A 12,978-nucleotide genomic window follows, 5' to 3' on the forward strand; every position below is an offset into this window, starting at 1 on the left:
ATAATAATAATAATAATAATAATAATAATAATAATAATTATACCCCGCCCATCTGGCTGGGTTTCCCCAGCCACTCTGGGCGGCTTCCAACAGAAAAATAAAACGCAGTGATCTATTAAACATTAAAAGCCTCCCTAAACAGGGCTGCCTTCAGATGTCTTCTAAAAGTCTGGTAGTTGTTTTTCTCTTTGACATCTGATGGGAGGGCGTTCCACAGGGCGGGTGCCACTACCGAGAAGGCCCTCTGTCTAGTTCCCTGCAACTTGGCTTCTCGCAATGAAGGAACCGCCAGAAGGCCCTCGGTGCTGGACCTCAGTGTCCGGGCAGAACAATGGAGGTGGAGACGCTCCTTCAGGTATACTGGACCGAGGCCGCAACCCCAGAGTCGGTCACGACTGGACCTAATGGTCAGGGGTCCCTTTACCTTTAAGGCAATACATAGGAGAGGCTCTGTTACAAAAGACACGTTTTCATTATCACAGGTAGGCCCACAATTCTTTTCCACCAAAGAAAACCCCCATTCCCAGTCTTGTTCCACTTCCAACACCCCAATGCACGATCTATTCACATTTAAGGCTCCAGCACAGTGGAAGAAAGCACTTTTCATTTTGTAGCGTTCATGCTAATGCTTTCTCAAGAAATTGCTATGGTGGGAAAAGCTGGGGGAGGAAGCAATTATCTTGCCCAAATTCCTCCTGCCCTCCAGGGGGCTGTAAGAAACAGAGAGAGATAGTTGTACAAAAAGCATCTAACAGCACAAACTTTTATGCATCTACTTATGAGTAAATAGACGAGGCCAGGTGGCACTATCGGCTTGCATGCACTTTTTAGGCCTGGGACCTACTGGACTGGTTACAGGTGGGTTATAGATTTAATGAGAAGAGGATAAAATGTAGGTCAGCATGACTTCAATGAGGCTTCCTCCCAAGTAAGTGAGCCCAGGGGTGGAACTTATTAACAAAGAGAAGACCAGGCATAGGCAAACTCGGCTCTCCAGATGTTTTTGGCCTAAAACTCCCATCATCCCTAGCTAACAGGACCAGTGGTCAGGGATGGTGGGAATTGTAGTTCCAAAACATCTGGAGGGCTGAGTTTGCCTATGCCTGGAGAAGACCTTTCAGAGGAGCATGATCATCAGCAAATGCTTCAGCTTCAATTGCTCCAAAATGCAGCAGACAGAATTGCTGGATGGGGTTCATTTTAGAGCACATATAACACTAGGGTTACCAGACTCAATAGAGGACAGGACTTCTGTGCCTTTAATTGCCCTGTTCTCTTTTGAGTTTGGAAACCTTAAAGAGAAACCAGCAGACCCTTTGCTTGGAAATTAAACAAAGGGTCTGCTGGTTTCTCTTTAAGGTTTCCAGTCTCAAAAGAGAGCAGGGCAATTAAAGGCACAGAAGTCCTGTCAGGGCCGTCTTAAGCACCTCTGCCACCCTGGCACCATGGTGTGACTGATCCCTCTGGCACCCCGCCCCCACCCCGTTTCCCAGCACGACGGACGGGCGGGCGCTGCTGTGCGACGGGTGGCGGGTGGGCGCAGCGCTGCTACCGATGCTGTGCAATGGAGCGGCCACCCGGCGGGCGGGCACAGCTTAGCGGCGCCCCCTGGCGGGCCGGCACCGTGGCTCCCTGTGCCACCCAGCCTGGCTGTAGGGCTAGCCCTGAGTCCTGTCCTCTATTGAGTCTGGCAACCCTACTTGCACAGCAAGAAACTGGGCCTAAGAATGTGACATATGGTGTATGCTGCAACAGTAAAGCTGTTTAGATTAGAACATATGACCTTCAGGTGTCTTTGCAGCTACCGGTAGTAAGGTGATTCCTTGTTTGCAATATAGTTGATTCTGCTAAACTGGAGATTCCATTTAAGTAGCCATTAAATTTGAAACACGCCTGCAGAAAGACTGTTCTTCACCTGCATTTGGCAATTGCTTTTATTTCTAAGAGAAGCATTGCCTGAAGCCTTACTACTTTTATTAAAGCAGGAGTCTGGGAATTAATGTGTGTTGAGCAAATGGAGCTGTACTGTCGCTTGGTCTGGGAAGAATTACCCTTGCACTTTGAATGGTTGAGTACATTTTGAGGTGCCTCCAAATGACCATAGCAAAGGTATGGCCACCTCAGTAGATATATTATGCCTTGCTCTCAGACTTCATAGAGGCTGCTCAAGGGGTGGGGAGAGTAAATGTCCCTTCACCATGTCACCTATGCAAACACTATTCCTAGGACTGTATACTATGATTTACTTTTAGTAATGGAAGCCAGTTAGCCAAACACAAAATCCTTCAGGAAATCTGAACCCTGTCAAAATAAAGCATCTGTTCTGGCGTGTAACATCAGAAGGACTATAATTTAAACTGGATGTTCATTTTAGATGATGGCTGCTTCATTTATGGATTCTTTGGGTTATAAATATCTACTGGGACTGAAATATTTTAGTGTGAACCTTAAAAAGAAAGAATAAGATCAGAAATTGTCAGTGGCTCTGCTCTCTTAGTCACAGAGAGAGCAGGAAATAAGGGCACATTTCCCTGCCACAACCCCGTGGCAGATGTCTTATTCGGATGACATATTTACAGTGAGCTCTTTTTTTCTTGATTGGCTCACTACTGTGCATAATTCCTATTAAATGTCCTCAGGCTGCCACTTGCTTTGGCCTAAACAACAACACAATAGCCTGTAGCAAATCTACGACCTCGATGCCGTCTCCCAGCTGTCTTGCCTTGATTCATGGAGGTACTTGCAGACATTTCTGGATATCTTTTCATGCAAAACCACTAGTTTATGGTACATTTAAAAGCTTTTTACACTCACAGCTGGACCAAGGTAGTTTGTTCCTTGGGGTGAAGAGCGGTATGACACACACACACCCTTTCCACATACCTAGAGTGACAAATTATATCTTATTTCAGTATTGGCAAACAACTGGGGGGGGGGGCTACCCTGACTGCCCCGTCCTCCACCATTTGCCACTTGAGACAGTTACCCCACCCTGCCTAATGATAATGTGGCTGGGGAAACCTAGCCAGATGGGTGGGGTGGGTATGTATGTATGTATGTATGTATGTATGTATGTATGTATGTATGTACGTACGTATGTATGTATGTATGTATAAATAAATGAATTCGCAATCCTATCACTTTAGTTTTGCAGTTTCTTTTAATGCACAGACTAATATTGAAAATCCACTATCCAACAAGGTTTGCCAATCTTTGGATGTTATTAGATTTGGATGTTATTGCTTTCACGATCCTACAAAACAAAAGCTAGGGTTAATTACTATATACCCTTTACTGAATCAATGTATCTGTTGGAAAGTAAAAGAAAATGAATTTTCAAGTTCTACATTGTTTTGTTTCTGCTTTAGGCAAGGGGGGGAGCTCTGGCGTATGTGTGCACAGACCCTGAAAATAACCATGCTTTGTAAATCTGGAACATGACAAAGAGCAATGTCTAACATTTTAATGAAAAGAAGCCTAGGAGACATTGCTCCTAATTATTTTTTCTTCTAACCCGAATTAAACTGTCTCTCCGATAGAAGATTTTGTTTTGTCTCACAACACTTGTTGAGCTATTAATCCATTGAAATTTTGACTATAAGTACATGCTACACTTTTTGTATCTCATTTTAATGAAGCAGAGCTGTCAGAAACTCATTGCGTTACTAACGCTATACAAATCTGAGAAATGCACTTGAAGTTGTTGTTGAGTTGCTGCTTTAATTCATTTATCAAATCAAGAGCAAACATAATGCATACCTTATTTAAGAGCCTGGTGCTCCAAATTTCCAAATCACTGTTGTGCATAGCTAAACCAGAAATTAACACAGAAGGAGGAACACAATATAAAGTCCATCATTGCAAAGTGAGGGGGAAAGGAAAAATACATTTGTGGAATATTTTGAAATTCTGCACTTCAGACCAATGTACCTAAGCGAACTACAGAAAGTCATGGAGCATGTTGTTGTTGTTGTTGTTTAGTCGTTTAGTCGTGTCCGACTCTTCGTGACCCCATGGACCATAGCACGCCAGGCACTCCTGTCTTGCACTGCCTCCCGCAGTTTGGACAAACTCATGTTCGTAGCTTCGAGAACACTGTCCAACCATCTTGTCCTCTGACGTCCCCTTCTCCTAGTGCCCTCAATCTTTCCCAACATCAGGGTCTTTTCCAAGGATTCTTCTCTTCTCATGAGGTGGCCAAAGTATTGGAGCCTCAGCTTCACGATCTGTCCTTCCAGGGAGCACTCAGGGCTGATTTCCTTAAGAATGGATAGGTTTGATCTTCTTGCAGTCCATGGGACTCTCAAGAGTCTCCTCCAGCACCACAATTCAAAAGCATCAGTTCTTCGGCGATCAGCCTTCTTTATGGTCCAGCTCTCACTTCCATACATCACTACTGGGAAAACCATAGCTTTAACTATACGGACCTTTGTCGGCAAGGTGATGTCTCTGCTTTTTAAGATGCTGTCTAGGTTTGTCATTGCTTTTCTCCCAAGAAGCAGGCGTCTTTTAATTTCGTGACTGCTGTCACCATCTGCAGTGATCAAGGAGCCCAAGAAGGTGAAATCTCTCACTGCCTTCATTTCTTCCCCTTCTATTTGCCAGGAGGTGATGGGACCAGTGGCCATGATCTTGGTTTTTTTGATGTTGAGCTTCAGACCATATTTTGCGCTCTCATCTTTCACCCTCATTAAAAGGTTCTTTAATTCCTCCTCGCTTTCTGCCATCAAGGTTGTGTCATCTGCATATCTGAGGTTGTTGATATTTCTTCCGGCAATCTTAATTCCGGCTAGGGATTCATCTAGTCCAGCCTTTCGCATGATGAATTCTGCATATAAGTTAAATAAGCAGGGAGACAATATACAACCTTGTCGTACTCCTTTCCCAATTTTGAACCACTCAGTTGTTCCATATCCAGTTCTAACTGTAGCTTCTTGTCCCACATAGAGATTTCTCAGGAGACAGATGAGGTGATCAGGCACTCCCATTTCTTTAAGAACTTGCCATAGTTTGCTGTGGTCGACACAGTCAAAGGCTTTTGCATAGTCAATGAAGCAGAAGTAGACGTTTTTCTGGAACTCTCTAGCTTTCTCCATAATCCAGCGCATGTTTGCTATTTGGTCTCTGGTTCCTCTGCCCTTTCAAAATCCAGCTTGCACTTCTGGGAGTTCTCGATCCACATACTGCCTAAGCCTGCCTTGTAGAATTTTAAGCATAACCTTGCTAGCGTGTGAAATGAGCATAACAACCCAATTTATAGCTTGGCTACAGCAGTAATGCATCCGCTTCCTCGATTTCTCTTGCAAGGTAGTTGAAGATTGATTACATTTTTTATAATGTCATGACTCCAGAAAAAAAATGTTTAAAGAAGAACCATTTAAAATGGTAAGTAAAAATTATTCTGATGCCACAAAACTCATCAAATGGATTTGATTACGGTCTGTGACCTATTTATCTCTCACTATGATGCAGTTAGAGATGAAAGAAGACAAGTGCCCAGAACAGCTGACTAAAAGAAGATACGGTACGCGGGTGGCACTGTGGGTTAAACCACAGAACCTAGGGCTTCCTGATCAGAAGGTCGGTGGTTCGAATCCCTGCGACGGGGTGAGCTCCCGTTGCTTGGTCCCGGCTCCTGCCCACCTAGCAGTTCGAAAGCACGTCAAAGTGCAAGTAGATAAATAGGTACCGCTACGGCGGGAAGCTAAACGGCATTTCCGTGTGCTGCTCTGGTTCGCTAGAAGTGGCTTAGTCATGCTGGCCACATGACCTGTAAGCTGTATGCTGGCTCCCTTGGCCAATAACGCGAGATGAGCGCCGCAACCCCAGAATCGGTCACGACTGGACCTAATGGTCAGGGGCCCCTTTACCTTTATGACTCACCTAAGTTTCCTGTCCCTACAACTACTGTAAGTCAGCTCATTCCTCTCCCTATGCTTGCTGCCTTTGGTATCATTTGTAATCAAAACTGGACACAAAGTTGGATCCTTTGGCATTTCTAACTGATACTATCTGACAGGCCACATAGCATTGGTATTACTGATTCCAATTACCTCACTCTCTACTGATAGTAAGGGTTTTTTTTTTTTTAATGAGAGTGAACATACAATCCTTACTTCAAGGTGTGCAAAAGATGGTTGTCTCTTGGCCACTTTTTAAGAATTGTGACTAGGAGGATATTTGTTATATATTATAAGACAATTAAAAGTTAATTATATACAATATTTAAGATAAGATATCTTTATTGTCATTGTCCCCTTGCGGGAACAACAAAATTACTCGGTTGCTACATCCACTCAGATAAAGCATTCCGCGTAATCCAAAATTACAAAACATAATTAAAAACAGTAAATATAATACAAATAACAAATAAAATAAGATGACTTCAAAGTCCAGGCTCTCCATTTAAGCCCAAAATCGCTCTAGAGAAGAAACTGTTCCTGAGACGGCTCGCTCTTGCCTGCATTGTTCTATATCTCCGTCCCGATGGCAGGAGCTGAAAGAAATGGTGGCCAGGGTGCATTGGATCTCTTGATATGTCTAGTGCTTTTCTATGGCACCTGGTGGTGTAAATTTGTTCTAAGGTGGTGAGTGAGCAGCCAATAATGCTCTCTGCTGTTTTAATAATTCTACACAGCCCTGCTCTATCCTGAGAAGTACAGCTTCCGTACCACACACATAAACTGTACGTGAGCACGCTCTGTATGGCACAGTGATAGAAGGCAAGCAGCAGCTTTTGTGGAAGATGGTTTTTCCTTAAAATTCTCAAAAAATACAGTCTCTGCTGCGCCTTCTTCACAAGCCCCCTTGTATTAACACTCCAGGACAGATCCTCCTGTAACTCAATGCCTAGAAATCTAAACATTGTTACCTTCTCCACACAAATTCCGTCAATCAAAAGTGGCTGGACCTCGTTCTTCTGTCTCCTAAAGTCCACCACAAGCTCCTTTGTTTTCTTTGTATTTATGAGCAAGTTACTAACTCTGCACCACTCTGTCAGCCGCTCCACCTCATCTCTATAGCCCGTTTCACCCTCCTTATCAGAGTTGAGCCCGATCACGGTTGTGTCATCTGCAAATTTGACAACCCTATTTCTAGGGTGGGCAGCGACACAATCATATGTATAAAGAGTATAAAGGAGCGGACTAAGCACACATCCTTGTGGTGTTCCTGTGTTAGTCCTAAGCATGTTAGACATATAAGGGCCCAACCGGACCCTCTGGGAGCAATCTGAAAGAAAGTCCACTATCCACCCACAGAGTGATAGCGGGAGCCCCAGATTTCCCAATTTAGTTATCAGACATCGCGGTAGAATGGTATTGAATGCCGAGCTGAAATCTACAAAAAGCAGTCTGGCATAGCTCCCCCACTGCTCCAAATGTGCAAGAACAGCTTGGAGGGCAACTCATGTGGCCAACATATAGCCCAAAAAATCAGACAAAACCTTTCCACGATAAAATATGGCACCATGCTCTGGAAACCTTATTTCAGGACATTTTCTCAGTTTTGTTGTTGTAAATGAAGCATTGTGCTGCCCCTACAGCCTTAACTTCTTACTCCCACTGCTTCTTCACAGATTAATTTCCCTTTGTCTCTCTCTCTCTCCAGTGCTTATACTTTTTTATTACTGTTGTTCCCCATGAAAAGCTCCCTATTCTTTTTTAAGCAGCTTATCTACGCCTGCTTCAAATTGATTCTCTCTGCACAAAATGGTAAAATCCTGCCCAATCACTTCTGTCCCATCCCTAAAATTCTAGTTCATGCTCTGCCTTTCTCCCTCCATAACCTCAATAATATTATCCTCTCTGACAGTGCTTTGCTCAGTCTACTCTTCTTTATCCAAAATTCCACTATGAAAATTATTAACCTGCTTCATAATTCAGATCCCAAAACTGGCTCACCATCTCATTGATGTCTAGCACAAGCTCACTGTCTTTATTTTAAAGCTGCCCACAGCCTTTTCTACCCAGTCTTCTAGTTTCCTGATAACCTGAAATTTTACTGTAACTGTAACTCCATGAGGGGTAAACTACAGTTCAAGGATGCATCCCATGTGATCAAGAGATCTCAAGCATACGGAGATGTCATCTTTTGACCTCATGGATTTCAGATGCTGGAAGGCAGTCGTAGTTTCTGCAGTTGCATACTTTCAATATTCATGTGGCTCACAGGCTTAGGCTGCAATTCTGTACCAAGTTTCTTGGGAGCAATGCCACATATAGAGTACATATAGAAAATGATATGTACAATCACTATAACTTTGGCAAGACAAAAATGTATTTAAGTCTTGATGGGAATTTTGTTTTGTTTTGTTTTTGTTTGAAAGATGATAATTACATTAGCCTAAAGCTCTGAGTAGTGTAGGGAATTTGCATAATTGCACAGGCCTTCCACTCATCACTGTGGTAGGTCTATTCTGGTAGGCAGCATATTTGTTCTTTTAACACAGCATTTAGTGCCAACAAAGACTCTTAAATCCCTCTTTAAAAAGAAGATACAGACCAAATGATTTCAACAGCATATCACATGGGTAGGCAAACTAAGGCCCAATTGCCTTCTGGATCCGGCCCGCAGGTGCTCCGGGATTCGCCACGTGGATTGCCAGCGCGTGCATACTTTCCCTCTCCCTCCTCCTTCCCTCCTCCTGGCTTCTCCCCTCCCTGCCTAGAGCAGGCCCTCTCCGGAGCCCTTTCACACGCTGTTCATCGTCCCTCCACTGCCGTTCATCCCCCCCCCAAATATAGTCTGACCCCCCCACAAGGTCTGGGCCCCTGCTGGGCCCCTGCTAAAAAAGTTTGCTGACCCCTGGCATATCATAGGTTGTTGTTTTGCTTTTGAGAGCCTTATTATGTAACCTTTCAAGGAAGACCCTAATAGTCTTTAACGTTAGGAAGCTTCAGTATTGAAGTGCATGATAAATATATCAGCCAACTTGAGCATCTTTCAAGACTGTAATGGATAACTGTCTTTCTAGCATCTAGTTAAGAGTGAAAAACTGCAGCTGAAAACCAGCTAATGAGCTCGTTTTGCATTTTTATGGCAAGCCTTCCTGTTGATTTGATACTGCACGGTGAACCTAGGTCAGGAGAGTAAGAAAATGGAGGTGTCTGAGACTTCTGAAGGAACAGCTTGTTGGTGGTCAATTATTAGGACACATGGACTTCAGGCTTCCCTTTCTTACTTGTTACTGCTATATATTCAATATATTTGAATTTCTATGGAATGCCATTTGTAATGCAATAGAATACAATATGTAAGAAATAAAAGCAGGAACAATAACAACATTTATAAATCACAGAGTATCTAGCACAGCACAGTACAATAAAAATGATGGAGTGATTCCCAAGGCCCTTGGCAATTTCCGGGTGGTAGCGGGGGGGGGGGAGGCATTTGGGAATCACTGCCTTAGAATAAATGTGGGCACACAACCCTCCCAACACAATGAGATATGAAAATGTAACCAGAAGTGGATAGCTTGGTGGTACTCACCTTCTGAAAGCTGAGTCACTGCTGCTTCCCAGGAAAGAAACTGAGAGGGGCACTGGATTAGCTTCGCTAGTACATTTTCATCACACCAACCTCCCTATTGCCTCCCCCACTCCTTGCCACTAAGCAGCAGCAACTCTTAATCTCAGGGTCATGGGTTCGAGCCCCATGTTGGGCAAAAGATTCTTGCATTGCATGGGATTTGACTAGATGGCTCTTGTGGTCCCTTCCAACTCTAAAATTCAACCAAGTGAGCATCTCCCCATCATGCCATTTGCTTCTGATCTCTATGGCCATGGAAGCTTTATTTGTGCTTTGTTTTGTTTTTCCAGTTAACTATGATTGCCTCCCAAATGAACATGTAGTGATCTGGCAGTGCCATCTGGTGCTGCAGTGATCTTGAACTACTGTTGTTTTTAGCAGGCATTATTTTATTTGCAATATTGAATACTTGGATTAGAAGCATAATTTTCTAGCCAGTTTTAAACATTCCCCTGCGGCTCTTTATATGTACAACAGCCTCTAAACTCATTTCAAACTTTGATTTGTTTACTATTCACTGGGTTAATTGGCTGCATCTTAGGAACCAAAGGAGGAATTAAAGCTGAATCTCCTTCTGTTGTTGTTGTTGTTTAGTCGTTTAGTCCTGTCCGACTCTTCGTGAACCCATGGACCATAGCACGCCAGGCACTCCTGTCTTGCACTGCCTCCCGCAGTTTGGTCAAACTCATGTTCGTAGCTTCGAGAACACTGTCCAACCATCTCGTCCTCTGTCGTCCCCTTCTCCTAGTGCCCTCAATCTTTCCCAACATCAGGGTCTTTTCCAAGGATTCTTCTCTTCTCATGAGGTGGCCAAAGTATTGGAGCCTCAGCTTCATGATCTGTCCTTCCAGTGAGCACTCAGGGCTGATTTCCTTAAGAATGGATAGGTTTGATCTTCTTGCAGTCCTTCTATTTGACACCTATTTTATGGAAAACTCAGATTGGGTTAGTTTCTTCCTGTTACCGCTAGGATCCTTCTCATCTCATATTCTGAGCTTCACATAGTTTAGGATTGGGTTACATATTGTTCAGTAATGTAGGGCTAATTGATTTATAGAAAATGGATGACAATTTTACAGAAAATTTAGACTATTTAAAGGAATAAGATCTAAAGAATGGTGTTAGGCAGTGTCCTGCCAGTAACCAGATAATGCTCAGTTAATTTTATCTTGGTCTTTGAATAGCAGACCCCCATGCTATATTACAAAACTGGTTATGAAACTCCCTCGGTTTCAAAAGAGATCTGTCATGCTGCTTTAATTTCATATCACTCTTGGGCACATGGACACACAGTGCTTTGGATCTAGGACAAGGAAAATAAATACAGAGATTGGAAAGCAAATTTTGTAGGGGGGGAAATGACATCTTAGACTACTTGGGCTGTATCCAGTGAAGTCATCCTGTTTGTGCAATGACTTCTATCTGTGCAATGAGACTTCTGCCTCCACTCCTTTCTCCATGTGCTCCTCTCCCACAATTTGTTCTGGGCATTCTTCAACCCTCCAGACCACATTGGGGGAATGCATAGGGCAAGTAGAAGTCCTTGTGCTAATGGGATGACTTGTTGGCTACAACCCTTTGTCCCTATATTTAGAATAGCAATAAACCCACTGGAAAGTTAAGTCTGATTTGCAGCACAAAAGCAGTAATGTAACGTCACAAGACCATCAGCTTGAGGACTACCTGCCGCAATATTAACAATATTCTTGTCTACCACCAGTCCAAAGATCATGATCGTAGCTCATGTCTTTCAGCAACAATAATTACGTTTAAATTTGACAAGGTGCCCCATGATATTCTTGTAAAGAAGCTGGTAAAATGCGGGCTAGACAATGCTACCATTCAGTGGATTTGTAACTGGCTGACTGACCGAACCCAAAGGGTGCTCATCAATGGCTCCTTCTCATCCTGGAGAGTAGTGACTAGTGGGGTGCCACAGGGTTCTGTCTTGGGCCCAGTCTTATTCAACATCTTTATCAATGACTTGGATGATGGGCTTGAGGGCATCCTGAGCAAGTTTGCAGACGACACCAAATTGGGAGGGGTGGCTAATACCCCAGAGGACAGATTAGACAACTGGGCCAAAGCAAACAAGATGAATTTTAACAAGGAGAACTGTAAAGTACTACACTTGGGCAAAAAAATTGAAAGGCACGAATACAGGATGGGAAACACCTGGCTTGAGAGCAGTACATGTGAAAAGGATCTAGGAGTCTTGGTAGACCACAAAATTGACATGAGTCAACAGTGTGATGCAGCAGCTAAAAAAGCCAATGCAAGTCTGGGCTGCATCAATAGGAGTATAGCATCTAGATCAAGGGAAGTAATAGTACCACTGTATTCTGCTCTGGTCAGACCTCACCTGGAGTACTGTGTCCAGTTCTGGGCTCCACAGTTCAAGAAGAATACTGACAAGCTGGAACGTGTCCAGAAGAGGGCAACCAAAATGGTCAAAGGCCTGGAAACGATGCCTTATGAGGAACGGCTTAGGGCGCTGGGTATGTTTAGCCTGGAGAAGAGAAGGTTAAGGGGTGATATGATAGCCATGTTCAAATATATCAAAGGATGTCATATAGAGGAGGGAGAAAGGTTGTTTTCTGCTGCTCCAGAGAAGAGGACACGGAGCAATGGATTCAAACTACAAGAAAGAAGATTCCACCTAAACATTTGGAAGAACTTCCTGACAGAGCTGTTCGGCAGTGGAATTTGCTACCCAGGAGTGTGGTGGAGTCTCCTTCCTTGGAGGTCTTTAAGCAGAGGCTTGACAGGCATATGTCAAGAATGCTTTGATGGTGTTTCCTGCTTGGCAGGGGGTTGGACTGGATGGCCCTTGTGGTCTCTTCCAACTCTATGATTCTATGAAAAGGAAGAGGCAGCAGGGCTAGAATTTCACAGAAAAATACCTGAAACATGCAGGTACAGGAGCAGATGGGACGGCTCACTGCCTCAAATCCAAGAGCTCTGCTTTAGCTGGCTTACTTATTTGGGCTGATAATGCTCAGCGTTAACAGTGCATCATCTCACTTTTTTGAGATTAAGTTTGGAGTTCTTTCCCAGTTATGTATTTGAAAACTAAGCATAGGAGTTCTAACCTTTCAAGACATTTTGTCCATCATTTCAGTGAATGTTATTTACAGTACTGAGCTGAATCCTAGAACAATAGGATCCAGAATGCAGCAGTCTGATTGGTCCGCAGGAGCCACCCAATCCAGCTTCAGGTGGAAGTGAATCAGCAGCCTGATTGGCCTGCAGGAGCAGCCAGTAAGGCTCCTGGATGAAGCGAGTCAGCAACCTGATTGGCCTAATCACGCAAGGCCCATTGTGTAAATAATGTATATATAGCAGACGTTTTGGGGAAAGAGCCATTCTTCTTTTGCTACTACAAGCTGAATAAAGAGCATGAAATTCACTCTTGACTCCGAGTATGTTTCAGCGAAACATCCCTTAACA

This window comes from Zootoca vivipara, chromosome 2 (genome assembly GCF_965207765.1).
Source record: "Zootoca vivipara chromosome 2, rZooViv2.hap1.1, whole genome shotgun sequence".
NCBI lineage: Eukaryota > Metazoa > Chordata > Lepidosauria > Squamata > Lacertidae > Zootoca > Zootoca vivipara.